The sequence below is a fragment of the Gymnoscopelus braueri genome, assembly GCF_963280865.1.
Source record: "Gymnoscopelus braueri genome assembly, chromosome: 12".
Classification (NCBI taxonomy): Eukaryota; Metazoa; Chordata; class Actinopteri; order Myctophiformes; family Myctophidae; genus Gymnoscopelus; species Gymnoscopelus braueri.
Genome location: NC_137614.1, coordinates 29,158,497 through 29,171,892, shown reverse-complemented (window position 1 = coordinate 29,171,892; position 13,396 = coordinate 29,158,497). Strand labels below are relative to the sequence as shown.

The 13,396-nt window shown below is 42.1% G+C and overlaps 1 protein-coding gene across 1 annotated transcript in view; it reads left to right on the top strand.

Moving 5' to 3' along the window:
• The first annotated feature begins 1,128 nt into the window (after window positions 1–1,128).
• Window positions 1,129–13,396, top strand: part of klhdc8b (kelch domain containing 8B) — a 189,528-nt gene continuing 177,260 nt past the window's right edge. Inside the window, exon 1 of the mRNA XM_080445451.1 lies at window positions 1,129–1,301. The gene's annotated coding sequence lies outside the window, so the exon portion shown is untranslated. The remainder of the gene's footprint in view (window positions 1,302–13,396) is intronic.

Here is a 13,396-nt window from a genome sequence, read left to right as displayed (position 1 = left end):
TATTATTGCTGGAAGAATTAGGATATTGAATACATGTTTCATGTAGCCTTTGTGTCCAATTAGGGAAGACCCATTCGTGCTCTGTGGTATTTCAAAGCCAGTATCCTACTTGTTACTGCACGATATGGTCAAACTTGCGGTTATGTTATTCATATATTTAAAAACATTTAAACCAAACATAGCTTTGTGACGAGTTCATCCAAATGTTCAAAGTTTAACCTTAACCCCAGACCATAAACCTGCAGAAGCTTTCTTGTGCCATCCATCCACAAGAGGGCAGCAGTGGAGCTTGTCGAATAAACAACCATGATCAATATGCAGGTGTGTTTACTTTAGATTCACCCGATAGATACATATTACTAAACGGTAGCAATCAGTTTCAAACCCATGACTTCATTGTGTTTCAAACTACTAAAAAACGTTCGTAATACGAGGCATAAGTAGAGCAAAATCATGGCTAACTCGCAGTTGATTTCCAACGGAAGGAGGAAGTGATTGAATTGATGCCAGGAGGACAGTGGTAGTCGCCAGTGGTGGAAAAAGTACTGAAATGTTTACTTAAACTTAATATCAATACTGCAATGTAGAAAGACTCTGTTACAAGTCCGGAATTCAAAATGTACTTGAATAAAAGTACAAAAGTATTGGCATAAAAATTTACATAAAGTACCAAAAGTAGGACTAGGAAGTACTCATTATGCAGAATGTCCCATTTCACAAGTTTTCAAATGTATAAATGTTTGAAAATCTTTTGAAAATAGCAGATCTACAATCTCACAATGCTCCCATAATGACACATTGAACTTGGGCTGAAGTGGTTAATGTATGTTTTGTAATAATAATCAAAATATACAAAGTAACTAAAGTTTTCAAATAATTGTAGTGGTGTAAAAGACAATATTTGCCTCTGATATAGTGGAGTAGAAGTAAAACTACTGACAATTGGAAATAGCTACATGTAGCCTACTCTAAAAATACATCAAAATTGTACTTAAGTACATTACTCGAGTAGCCTGCATGTACTTAGTTACTTTTACACCACTGGTGGAGTTGTTGTGAAAGCTGGGAGGAGGAGAGGAGAGCAGACAGGAGGGGGAGAGAGAGAGAGAAGTGCGTTGTTGAGCCAATGGAAGCAGAAAGCTGCTAAGTGCTGTGCAGGAGTCAGTGGCTCAGACTCAGTGAATAACACATCATGCAGGACCTGAGCATCTCCAGTCTGTCACACAGGCTCATGATGCGACACACCTGGTCCTGCGCGAGACGCTGATTTAATTGCCCACATCTCTTCACAGGAGATAAAGGTAAGAAAACTTTCTGTTGCCGTTTTCTGGAATGTTTCAACTGGCTCACACTGACTGCTTTGTTTAGCTTTAGTTATAGGCATGTGTCTGTGCTGTTGTGTTCTGTGCCCATTAAGAATTGAATAACATTGAATACATTACATTTTTAGTGAATTTCTCCATTTTAAGTAACTTAACACGAACAGCACGAGGTAAATTAGACGCAAAGGACCATCCTCTCGCGTCTATGCCAGCGCAGGGGGTCGGGCGTTGCTGCTGAGCCTGGGGGGCAGCAAGTTGAGCGCAAATAGACGGCCATGACTTCATGCAAAATAAATCACAAACGGACTCTTATCTATGGTGTAGTTAGTTGTCGAGATTGTTAAACAGCTTGTGTGTGTCGTGCCTGCCTATGACAGAACTTAAAGGAGGAGGTTGCAGTGAAAATCCATCCAGCTGTTCTGTGAGATGCAGCAGCGCTGCCAAACAGCTGGATGCACCTGTCAGTCACAGAGACTGACTATCATCACCATGTCTCTCTCTCTCTCTCTCTCTCTCTCTCTCTCTCCCGGCCCCCACACACTGATTTCCCCATAGCTGTGTGTGCTGTAATGATGACACATTGTAACTTGCTGTGAATTGATTACCATAATTAGGATTAGAGCTGACATATGGTGTCTTGAGTCTGTCAAACAGATAAAGCGTAGACTCATGGTGTCCTGTAAGGCTCTCATTGTGCCAGCAAAATGCCACCTTCAATCAGGCTGCAAGCCGCCTCGTGCACCAGCTTGAGACTGTGGTTTAACAGAATAGTCCAGGCTGTCGTCTTCGTCTGGGGCGTAAAAGGGCGAGGGACCAATGGGCCGTGTAGAGAAATGTTAATGACGCTATTGTTTTCAAAGTGATTGCTTGATAGAAATAGGTAAATTGAATTAACTTACCCCCCCCCCCCCATTTGTGGCAATGGGCCTGTCTTAAACGCCCTTTTCTCCATCATCCAAAAGCATTGCAAATCTATTTGTCTGCATCCACATTTAACCACTTTAGCCCTGGCATTGGGTTGTCCTTATGTCATTATAGGGCAGGCAAACATTTAGAATCTTTCAAAAATAGCTGATCTGCAAGCTCACAACGGGTCATATGGTGAGGCGTTGTGCAATTGTAGATTGTCTTTCTGTTTTTTGGAGGGCAGGCTATTCTTTAAAAAAGAAAATAAGGCTAAAGTGGTTACACACAGGGAACACGCAGTGGCACTTGGCACTGATTGATCTTGTGTGCTAGTATCTCAGTCTACAGTTCAAGTAACCATAACTTTTGGAGCTCAAACCATTGCTCTGTGTCCCAAAATGGAGTGCAGCCCATGAACTAATGGCTCTCCAATCCATGTACCAAAAGCAGCGATGCATTTTTAATGACACCACCTCCAACAATACGTGACTACAGGCTATATTTCCCATTTCATGTTGCACAGAAGAATATTGAAGAACATCTGCTCTAGATTTAGACAGGGATAGTGATCCAGCACATGTGTTTTATTGAGTGTTTATTTCTTGGATAGATAATGTCTGTCTTGTTCAGCACTCTCCTCCCTCTGGTGCCAGCTTTACCCAGCTGAGTTATGGAACTGAGCCAATATTTCCATCAGAGGGACAGCTACCAGTGGACAGTGTAATGATGCTGTAGTACTCTGCGGCATGTTCCAATACTGTAACATTTGGGAGGTTTATGACTAAACATACTGTACAGTAGAATTCTGCCAGTATTGTCGTTAGAGAAAGAGATGAAAAATGTGTGTGTGTGTGTGTGAGTGAGTGAGTGAGTGAGTGAGTGAGTGAGTGAGTGAGTAAGGTGGACAGATAAACTGCAATTCTTTTTAGCAGGCTTAGAAGGTACTGAAGAGTTTTTGAGAGACTGATAATCGGGAGATGGAGGGGTGTGTTAGCCTGGTAAACCCTCCCTCCAGAAATCTCATTTGTATTTTATTTCACTCCTGGAATCAAATGGAAATGAGATTTCCGGAGGGAGGGTTTACCAGGCTAGGGGTGTGTGTGTGAGAGAGAGTTCATGAGGCTGATCAAACGCTTGTAGATGTGGGGGAATCGGATATTGGGTTTCTCACCAGTTTGGACCCTGTCAAGTGTGGTGAGGTCGGATCACACATTTTGATCTAAGACAAGCTGCGTGTGTGTGTGTGTGTGTGCGTGCGTGCGTGCGTGCGTGTGTGTGCGTGTGTGCGTGCACGCAACTACTTCATTTATTTTCTTTTCTGTTTTTATTGCAGACACAAGGGCTATTTTTGAAGGGCATTCAATCTCTGGAAGAGAGATAGCTAGCTGATGAAATCCCCCACTGCCTCATTGGGGATTGTTAGTTCAAACTTTGACAGAAGCCCCAGGCAGAGACTCACGGTAGAAAGAGGAGGGGTCTTGGATTGTTCTCAGTGATTTTCAATCACGTGCCAATATCACAGAGTGTGTCGAAGGCATGCAGCTGTGTCATTCCAATCAAACACTGCATCAGAGGATTTCACTCATTCGTTCTGCCTCTCTGCAGTTTTAAGGTGTTTTAATTAGCAAGATTAGCGGGTGTAGTGTTGCGTTTTGAATGAGCACCTGAGAACGCTTGGCCCTTCGTGCCACATGATTGGACAGCACTGGTTTATTGCGAACGCGGAAGGAGGCCGCGCCTCCGACCAAGTGGAGCTTACTATGTCACTGTGCTTGGGTTGTGTGTGTGTGTGTGTCTCCATCTGTGTCTCTGTGTTCACGCTCTCATTGGCTCGCGCCCCCATGTGACTCACGCTGTCATTGCCTCGCGCCCCCATGTGACTCACGTGCGTGCACTGCCTATTTGCAGCCGGCAGAGTGCGCCAGAGTGTAGGAATTTAGACAATGCTCAATGTCAATGTTCTCTCCCCATCACGGTGAAATAACACGGATTACAAGTCCGTAAATACACAATATTTTCGAGCTGCGTTCGCTTCCAGCGTTCGCGCGTCTTACTTGTGGTTGTATTTTGGTTGTTTCTATGACATATTTTTCAGCACAGAAGATGAAGCCGTGACCCATTTCCACACACACACACACACACACGCACACGCACACGCACACACACACAGAAATGCATCAGGAGTAGAGTGACGCTCCGCTTTATCATGTTGCTTATTATACAGTGCACGTCTCTGTTTACGATCCCTTAACTGACAGATTGTACATGTGCTTTTGCGAGAGTAGAAACATCTGGCTACGCGCACACACCACATGCTCAGTTCCAGTTCCATCTCCCAAGTGGGCCTTTTAAGTTCTCTACTTTACTTACTACATGTGTGCAATGTGTGCATGTGTACACCCTAAGTAGAAATATAGAGGCTAATGCTAAATGTATACTTTGCACGTCGATATCACATACAGAAAATATCACCGGCACTCAACAAACTATAAATCGTTCGTTTCACCAACTACTGTTCCTCCAGTGTTATAAACTGACATACTGTACCTGAGAGTCTTTCTGTTCTCATTTAGTCTGTCAGGTCAACCTCTAGGGAACAGGTCCTGTCTTTAATTGAATCGTTGTAGTGCAGATGTTGTAATCCTCTGTAGTTTAGGGAAGATTAATAGATACCACTCTCCTCCGGTGTCTTCTACGCCAAGCGCACATGTTGAACCCAGGGTGTCATTATGCATGCAGCTAGCAAAGCGCTTATTTCATAATTTCTCTTACTGTCACTCTCGTGTGTGTTCTCCGAGCTCTTTCTTTCTCTCCTTGTTAGTCGAGGAACTTCATTAGCGGAGCTGCCTGGCAGCCTCTGGGCCCCTGATGGGCCCCAGCGGGTCTATCAAGGAGAGAGCGCTCAAGGCGTAAGGCTGGGAAATTGGGATGGTGTTTCATTGTCACAGAGAGCAGTGCACAGCAAAAATCTGGAGTGTTCACGTCACTTTGAAAGTGTACAAATGGACCCAGATTTTTGCTGTGCAGAGAGAAGCAGAAGGAGAGAGAGGCTGTTTAAATCTCTCTGCATCAGGGCCTGATTATCAATTGGCTTATGAATGAAGCCTGAATTCTGTATGGGCTTCCACTGCATGTCCTGTATGTGGCACTGGACAGCAATCTGGCACTGTCTCTCACCCTGGTTGTGTTAACAAAACATCTCAACCACTTGATGCAAAATTACTCTTTGGTAGAGGTTTGGGTTGTTTGTTGCTGTCGGGCAGAACCCAGCTAACTAAAAAAAAAATTTTTCTTCCATAAATCAGTGCTATTGAACACCCTTTACGTCCACACCCTTTTGACCTCCAACCTCATTGTGAGCTTGGAGGTCCATTCAGCTGTTCTTATCAATGATGAACAAAACCTCCTAACTCCACTTTTTGTTTTGTTTCTTCATTTCCTGAAAAGTTAGCTCGTTTCTGCCCGACAGCAGAGATATATAAAATAATAAAGTCTGCACACTGGTAATATGCTCCACGTAGTTGTTTATTGCAGAGGTCCTTCTTGGGTTGTGTAGTTAGTTACCTTGCCATGATGTAACTGCAAATATTGGTGAGATACCAAAATGGTCTCCTCATTGACTTACATTAGACGGTGAAGCAGATCTCAAAGTCATCCTTGTAGCACGTAAATAAATGCAAACAAAGAAGATTCAGCCAAAGTGTAACATTATGAAACCGGACACTGTTTATTGCGAACGCAGCGGAAGGAGGCGCGCCTCCGCGCAAGTGGAGCTTACTATGAAACCGTGCTCGGGTTGTGTCTCTGTGTCTCTGTGTCTCTGTGTGCACTGCCTGTGTGCAGCTCCTCTGAGATAAGTAAATGTCCAATTTACACGTACCATACATCCAATGAAAACTGAACACACCTGTCAATGTTGCGTTTAAGCCCGCCCCTTCCCCCGGAAGCCACGCCCCGGAGAAGGCTCCTAAAAACTCCCCATTGAAACCCCATGTTAAATGAAAAGTGCCCGAATCGCTCCCAAACTTTTTCTACCCCCCCTAAGTGGGGGTCTACGAACTAATATTTCGGGCTCGGATTTTGGCTCCGCCCCCCGGAAGTGGGTGAAACAGGCACTTCAAACACTTTGTTGAATTGTTCAAAAACATTCAAAGTATTTCTTTTGTGAATTTGTATTTTTCTAAGATGCTCCTTTTAACGCAGAATTTGTTTGTATTTTTTTAATATTTTTTAATTGTTACTTTTTTTTAAATATTTTTTTTTCATATTCTTTTTTTTTTTGCGTTCGCTTCCCGCGTTCGCGCGTCTTACTTGTATATACTGTGTGTGCGTGCGTGTGAACTGTGTGTGTGTGTGTGTATTAGGGCTGAACGATATACCGTTATCGATTTGAGATCTAGAAATGCGAGTTATTAATATCGCAAAGGCAACGATATGGACGATATCATTTAATCCCAACCCCGCTTGCCCTACAGCAGTGTTGATTTCGTCGACTAAAACTATGACGAAAAATGTTCGTCGACTACCTTTTTTCACTGCCGAAAACGAAATAAGAACAAAATAAAAACTAAGCTATGATGACTAAAACTAAGACTAAATATATTGAATATTTTCGTCAACAAATAAAAACTAGACTAAAATGTTAGGGAGCGGACTAGTGGAGAAAAGATCCAGTAGAACTAAAAGGCTATGCTTTATGCTCAGGTGTTGCGCTCGCAACCAAGCCTAAAATCAGCCATTACGACGATCAAGGCACCGCCAAAATACATTTTAGTCGACTAAATCATCTGTACATTTAGTCGACTATAATCTTATATTTAGTTGACTAAAACTAGACTAACAGTAAATCATTTCAGATGACTAAAATGTGACTAAAACTAAATGGAATTTGATTCAAAAGACTATGACTAAAACTGAATGAATTTTTTTTTTGTTTTACACAGAGGCAGTGCCAAAGGAAAGTGTCCCCTCCGATTCTCTGCATGTTACGTTGTTAAAAGACGGTTCACGGGACGGGTGGGGGTGTGCGTGCATGAACGTACACACTTGTATTAGTCAGATTGCTCATTCTTACCTGCTCCATCCATAGAGCTAGCCCTGCTCCCTCACCATCTGAAGATTCCTTAATGCAGCAAGCAGTTTAACCAAAGCCTTCCATAATCTATATGAAGTGTGTGTGCGCATATCAAACCGACTATTCGACTATCAAACCACTATTCGATTATTCTATAATTCTATAATTATTATTATTATTTTTTAGATATTTTTTTTTTAGTGGCTTCTGTGAGCTCTGGTGTGACGTCAACTCGCATTCCTTGAGTCAAGTCATCAATGCCATTGGAAATTTCTTTTTAATTTTTTTTTTTTATTATCAAATCGATTAATCGAATATTCGAATACTTATAGGTCGAATAATTCGAATGCTAAAAATCACTATTCGTGTGTGTGTGTGTGTGTGTGTGTGTGTGTGTGTGTGTGTGTGTGTGTGTGCGTGTGTGTGTGTGTGTGTGTGTGTGTGTGGCCTCTTCTGTCTTACCTCTCTGTCACAATTCAATGGGCTTTATTGGCATCAGAAAACATACGTTTACATTGCCAAAGCACAATACAACAATACAGCAATACAATCAAAACAAATATGTACATTTGTCACACACCCATCTCCTGCCCTCGCCTGCCTGTCTGTCTTTCTTTCCCTCCTTTGCTGTCTCTGTCTGTCCCCTAGGGGTGCTTTTCCCTTAATTTGGCCTCACATCCTGTCTATTTAAGGAACGAGAGCTGAGCGTCTGCTGGGAAAACCGGGTGGGATAGAACATTAAGTGAATGGCATGGTGCTCACCATGAGTCCCCAGATGCCTCACACACAGAGCGAGAGAGAGAAAGAGAGAGCGAGAGAGAGATAATGCCAGCTTTGGAGGAGAGGAAGGAGGGAAGTAGCAGAGGCGAGGGAGTGAGAGAAAGGGGGATAGTAAGGATAAAAAGGTGGACTAATGAGAGTGAGTATAAGAGCAAAGGAACCATAGCGAGCGGGAGGGAGGGAGGGAAGGAAAGGAGGGAGGCAGTGGAGGTGGAAGAGAGATAGAGATAGAGAGAGAGACAGACATGCTGGCAGGTTTTCTGTGGTCCTGTCCCACAGTGTAATCTGTCTCATGGAGGGTTTAGAGCTGATTGAAGCAACATGTTCTGTCTGCCCTGGCTCAGGGGCTCGGCAGGACATGGACACAACATGGACACCCCCAAACACACAAATTATAGCCACACAAATATACACAGAGACGTTAAATAGGCTACACGCAGATCAGAGATGCATGTTGTATGCACTTCCACTTTATTTCCATGTGCACATGCATACATACTATACATAGCCTACGCAAATTCCTGGTTGAGGATATGGAACCAAAACAGTGACTGTTGTTAGTTCACAGAATTGTTGCAAACCAATCAAAGGTGTTGCATACCAGCAGCAACTTCTGCATTCTGAGCCAACTCTCCTTACACTGGTGGTATATCCTAGCAGCACTATATTATAATTATATCTATTATAATTAACGGAATTGCTGTGAGTGTATGTATCTGTCCTTTGCGTACCCATCACAAACGGACTTCGATTTCCCCAAGGTTGCAACCTTATTAAATTCAACACATCTTCCTTTCCTTGATCCTTCAACTGGAAATGCTCTTTTTTTCCCCTTACTTTAATGATCATTTTGTCTAGTTTGCTGAATTCACCCGTGAATATTGTGATGTCTGCTTGAGAGGAGGAGGACTTGCTTGTTGGACATAACAGAGGAGCAGTGGGAGGGAGCTTTGAAGGGTGTTCATACAGCATCGATCTGCATTAAGCCTGTTCAGGGAAACTCTCCCTAAAAAATCAATCAGACGACTGCAGTTGATTCAGAACGCTGCTGCTCGAGTCCTTACTAATAACAAGAAAGTGGATTATATCACTCCAGTTCTCAGATGTTTTCACTGGCTCCCTGTCTGTCTGGGGACTGAAATTTATAAATAAAGCATACACGTAGGTCTGTTGTATTTTAGTTACTAAATTTAGGTACTACATTCATTAGCCTAATTTATTATTAGACGCTCAAGAACTGTCCATGGTTGTGAATGCTGAGGAGAATGGGCGGTAGATTAAACCCCGGGTTCAAACTCAGAATAGGGCATACAATTTACGGATTGGAGCTTAAAGTAAAAGGCTAAGGCAGGGATTACCAAAATGTGGTGTGTGACACCCTGGGTTGCGCACGCTGCCTCTAGGGGGTGGTTGACATTAGTGTAATGGTGGTGCTGTTATAATAAAAAATATTATCAACACTGAACTTTGACATATGCAGGGTTCGTTGACACTAAGGTCTCAGTGCAGGTCATGTTCTAGTTGCCCAAACGTCATGCCCACTTGCCCGAAAAGTAAATTGTGATTGGTACATTTTTAATTTCCCGTTCATTTTAACACTTATTTTTTACTTAACTTGCGCAATATGGACATACCTCAATATTTATGCCAAATATCTCAATAGCCATACAATATGACTATAGGTTCACTTATTTAATATTTTTTAACAAGTGTAGCAACAGTGAAAACTCAGATTTATGCTTAAAGGCTTCCCAGATACATTTCTGAAAATGTGACAATCACTCCTAGACTATTGTAAAACTAAGCTTTAAATGTAATCTCCAGAACTTTTATCCTAAAGCCATTACTATTATTTCTGTGTACAGAAATCAAATGTTATCATTTCATTCATCTTTTCTTTTTTCTCCCCTATTTTGTGATTACTAGGGCCTGTGCTTACCAGCCTGTTCGGGAAAGTTGGGAATGCGTTGCCCCCACCCATTTTATGCAAGACCCGTTTGTCATTGTTGTCAGTGTACTCATAGTAGTACCATTTGTCAGAGTACCCAGTGCGGTACCCAGTGCAGAGTAACCAGTGGGGTACGCTCTACCATAGTTCTTAGTACATAGGCTAATCTATGGCATCAGTTTCTATGATGTCCATATTGAGATGGGTATAAAAAAAGGACACGGATAGACCTCTCCCATCACCTCGCTCGCATTACTCGCATCTCCCTGTCCTCATGTGAGTCTTACAGCAGCTTCTTCAAGGACCTCCATACATGGGCATAAAATGGGAAAACAGACAGACTCGCAGACAGGACAGATACACGCAGTCAAGCTCAACTTGTGGGTGGTAGAGATTCGGATGGTGGTCTGTCCTGTTTGCATTTACGCTATGCAAGAATGAATAATGATATCATGGAAACTAGTCAACAAATAAAATAAAAAAAAATAAAAAAACTTTAGCTGATCTGGAGGTTCAGTAGACTTACAAAAGACTTTGTCCATCTTTATCACAAATGTTTTCTCAATTTCTCCCTTCACCCTCCACCAACCTTATATCCAACCATATCCGAAACCGATTTCAGAAGACTCATGTGTTTGTCTTAAATTATACAAATGGATTCCTCTTGTCTTATAGTTGTAAAAACACAGTATGCCACTGTTTATTCCGCCTTTTGTGAAAGTGGCCTTTGTCCAACGTTCCAGCTAATTTTCTTCCTGTCAGACAACTTCAAAGTTTCTCCCCGTGTACTTTTTAGCTGCTTTTGTTCTCCAACAAAACATTGTGACACCCGATCAAAACGTCTGATGTATGTATCTCTTTTTTCTGCCATTTTCATTATGCTTAACTTATACTCTGTTGCATGGCGGAGTCATGCACCGAAATGTTCAGATCTACAAGCTCACAAACACTCCGAGATGTGGACGCGTTTGTGAGCTTGTAGATCAGCTATTTTGTGACTCTGACTGGCGTGTATAAATCAGACTGATGTGTAATTTCCGCCCCTTCGCCATTCACTTCTCAACCAGCCTGTTTCTCTATCATCCCTCCTTCAACCACCCCCTTTCTTTTGAGTATTCTGACCTACTTAACGATTTTCCCTTGCCTCAGTGGAGGTAAAAAAGTTGTCTCTATGTTTTCGTTTTCATTTCTTATTTCAAAGAGACTCTCCCATCTCTCATAAGTTATACCTCCATGGAATAAGCTGCCCGGGGCCTACTGTGTTTCTGAGAAAAAACCTTCGTTGTCTTTCTTCATACATAAGACACCGTTCTCGCTCTGTCGGCTCTCTGCTGGAAGGAGCATCATTCAATATCACTGCGGGTGGGGCTGTTTAAGCCATGCGGGAAATTGAATGGAAAACACCTTGAGTTTTGAACGGTATGGGGGGGAAAAAAAACTTCTGGCAGCAGGAGGGGAATTGTATTAAGTATTATTATTTGTTTGTACTAATATGAGTTCATTTTTCTCAAAATGAAATTATTAGTTTTTCCTTTGCACAGATATTTTGTTAGAATCCATGACTCATTGTCCTGCGACACAGTAAGGCAGCTGCAGCTTTCCTCCTTATTGGTTTTTAAGGGCAAGTTGCGGGGAGAAGTTTACCAACCACCCCTCTCTGTTTACTCAAAAACCAGTCATGTGCTCTGCCCCAGTGAGTGTGAACTATGACCTCAGTCCTGCTGTATAGATTTAAGATCACGGGCTGGTAATATCAACAGATGGACACGGTGATATAACACTAGCCTGGCCCCGCTTTGGTTGTGATTGGAAAATGCAGAGAAGCATAATACTGTATTTTAGTTTTTTTTAAAACATACATCAAACACTTAAATGATACATAAATATAGAAGCTACAGTATTTAGGTCTCAACTGCAATCAATTCGCATTATCAGCGGAACAAAATAAAAAACACCATCTGTCACAGAGTCTGGATCAGGACTGTTGGGTATTAATTAGAGACCATGTAGTGGTCCCCACCATTAGTGTGGCAGAGCGCACACCATTAGTGTGGCAGAGTTCACACCATTAGTGGTGGCAGAGGTCACACCATTAGAGCGAGAAATCAATGCTGGAGAGTTTAGAATGTTGATGGTGATTGATTATACAGGAAAAGTGACCACGGTTTTATCCACTTGTGTGTGTGTGTGTGTGTGTGTGTGTGTGTGAGAGAGAGAGAGAGAGAGAGAGAGAGGAGAGAGAGAGAGAGAGAGAGAGAGAGAGAGAGAGAGGAGAGAGAGAGAGAGAGAGAGAGAGAGAGGAGAGAGAGAGAGAGAGAGAGAGAGAGAGAGAGGAGAGAGAAGGAGAGAGAGAGAGAGGAGAGAGAGAGAGAGAGAGAGAGAGAGAAGAGAGGAGAGAGAGAGAGAGAGATATATATAATCTTTCATTCTTTATTGATAGAAAATATGGCTCATAATTTAGAAAATCACAAAAAAAAGACAGAGTATAAGTTAAGCATGATGAAATGGCAGAAAAAAGAGATACATACATCAGTTTTGGGGTGGCTGGTTTTTGATTGGGTGGTAGATGTTGTTGTTGGAGAACAAAAAGCAGCTAAAAAGTACATGGGGAGAACTTTTGAAGTTGTCTGACAGGAAAGAAATTAGCTGGAAGCCTAACCAATTGAGCTCTCACTGTGTATAAATTCTGTTCTAGCTTTTAGTAAGGAGATGATATCATGACGACTGAGTGCTGCAGGGAGCTTTAGTGGACTTCCAGCAGAGAAGAAAGATGACGTCTTGCTATTAAAGAGGTGGAAGCCAGAACAGCCAATTATCTGGATGTGAATATATAGTAGTTCCTTAGGACCCCCAAAGATGTTAATATGAGGAGAGATAGAGTGTAATAATTTGACATTAGTATTAAAAGTAGCTCTGCCAAAAGTTGACCATTGAAACATGTGGGGCTAGATTGTAAGGTTATGCATGACATCTAGCTTTGAAAAAAAATAAACAGTAACTTAGCTCATGGGAAACAGTTTTGAGAGCAATCCCACAAATTATCATCTAAAGTCAAGTTTCACACTCCCAGGCCTCTCCAGTAGTTGAAGAGCTTTTCATAGGACAGGAGGGTCATTATATAGTTTCAAAATTATTGACTTTTTGAAGGGGATTAAAATTGGAGAAAACTCATCCAACAAACTGATTCGGAGTGGGCGGAGAAAAAACAATAGATGCTATCGAAAGAGATAAGAGGATGGGGAGCCATTGGGAGGTGAAAATTCAGTTGACAGATCTGCAATGCTTTAAAAAAACGTCATTCTTATATAGGTTCTCCCGATGGCTTTCAACTGAGGATTAATAATGCCTTTGGAGATACGAATGATA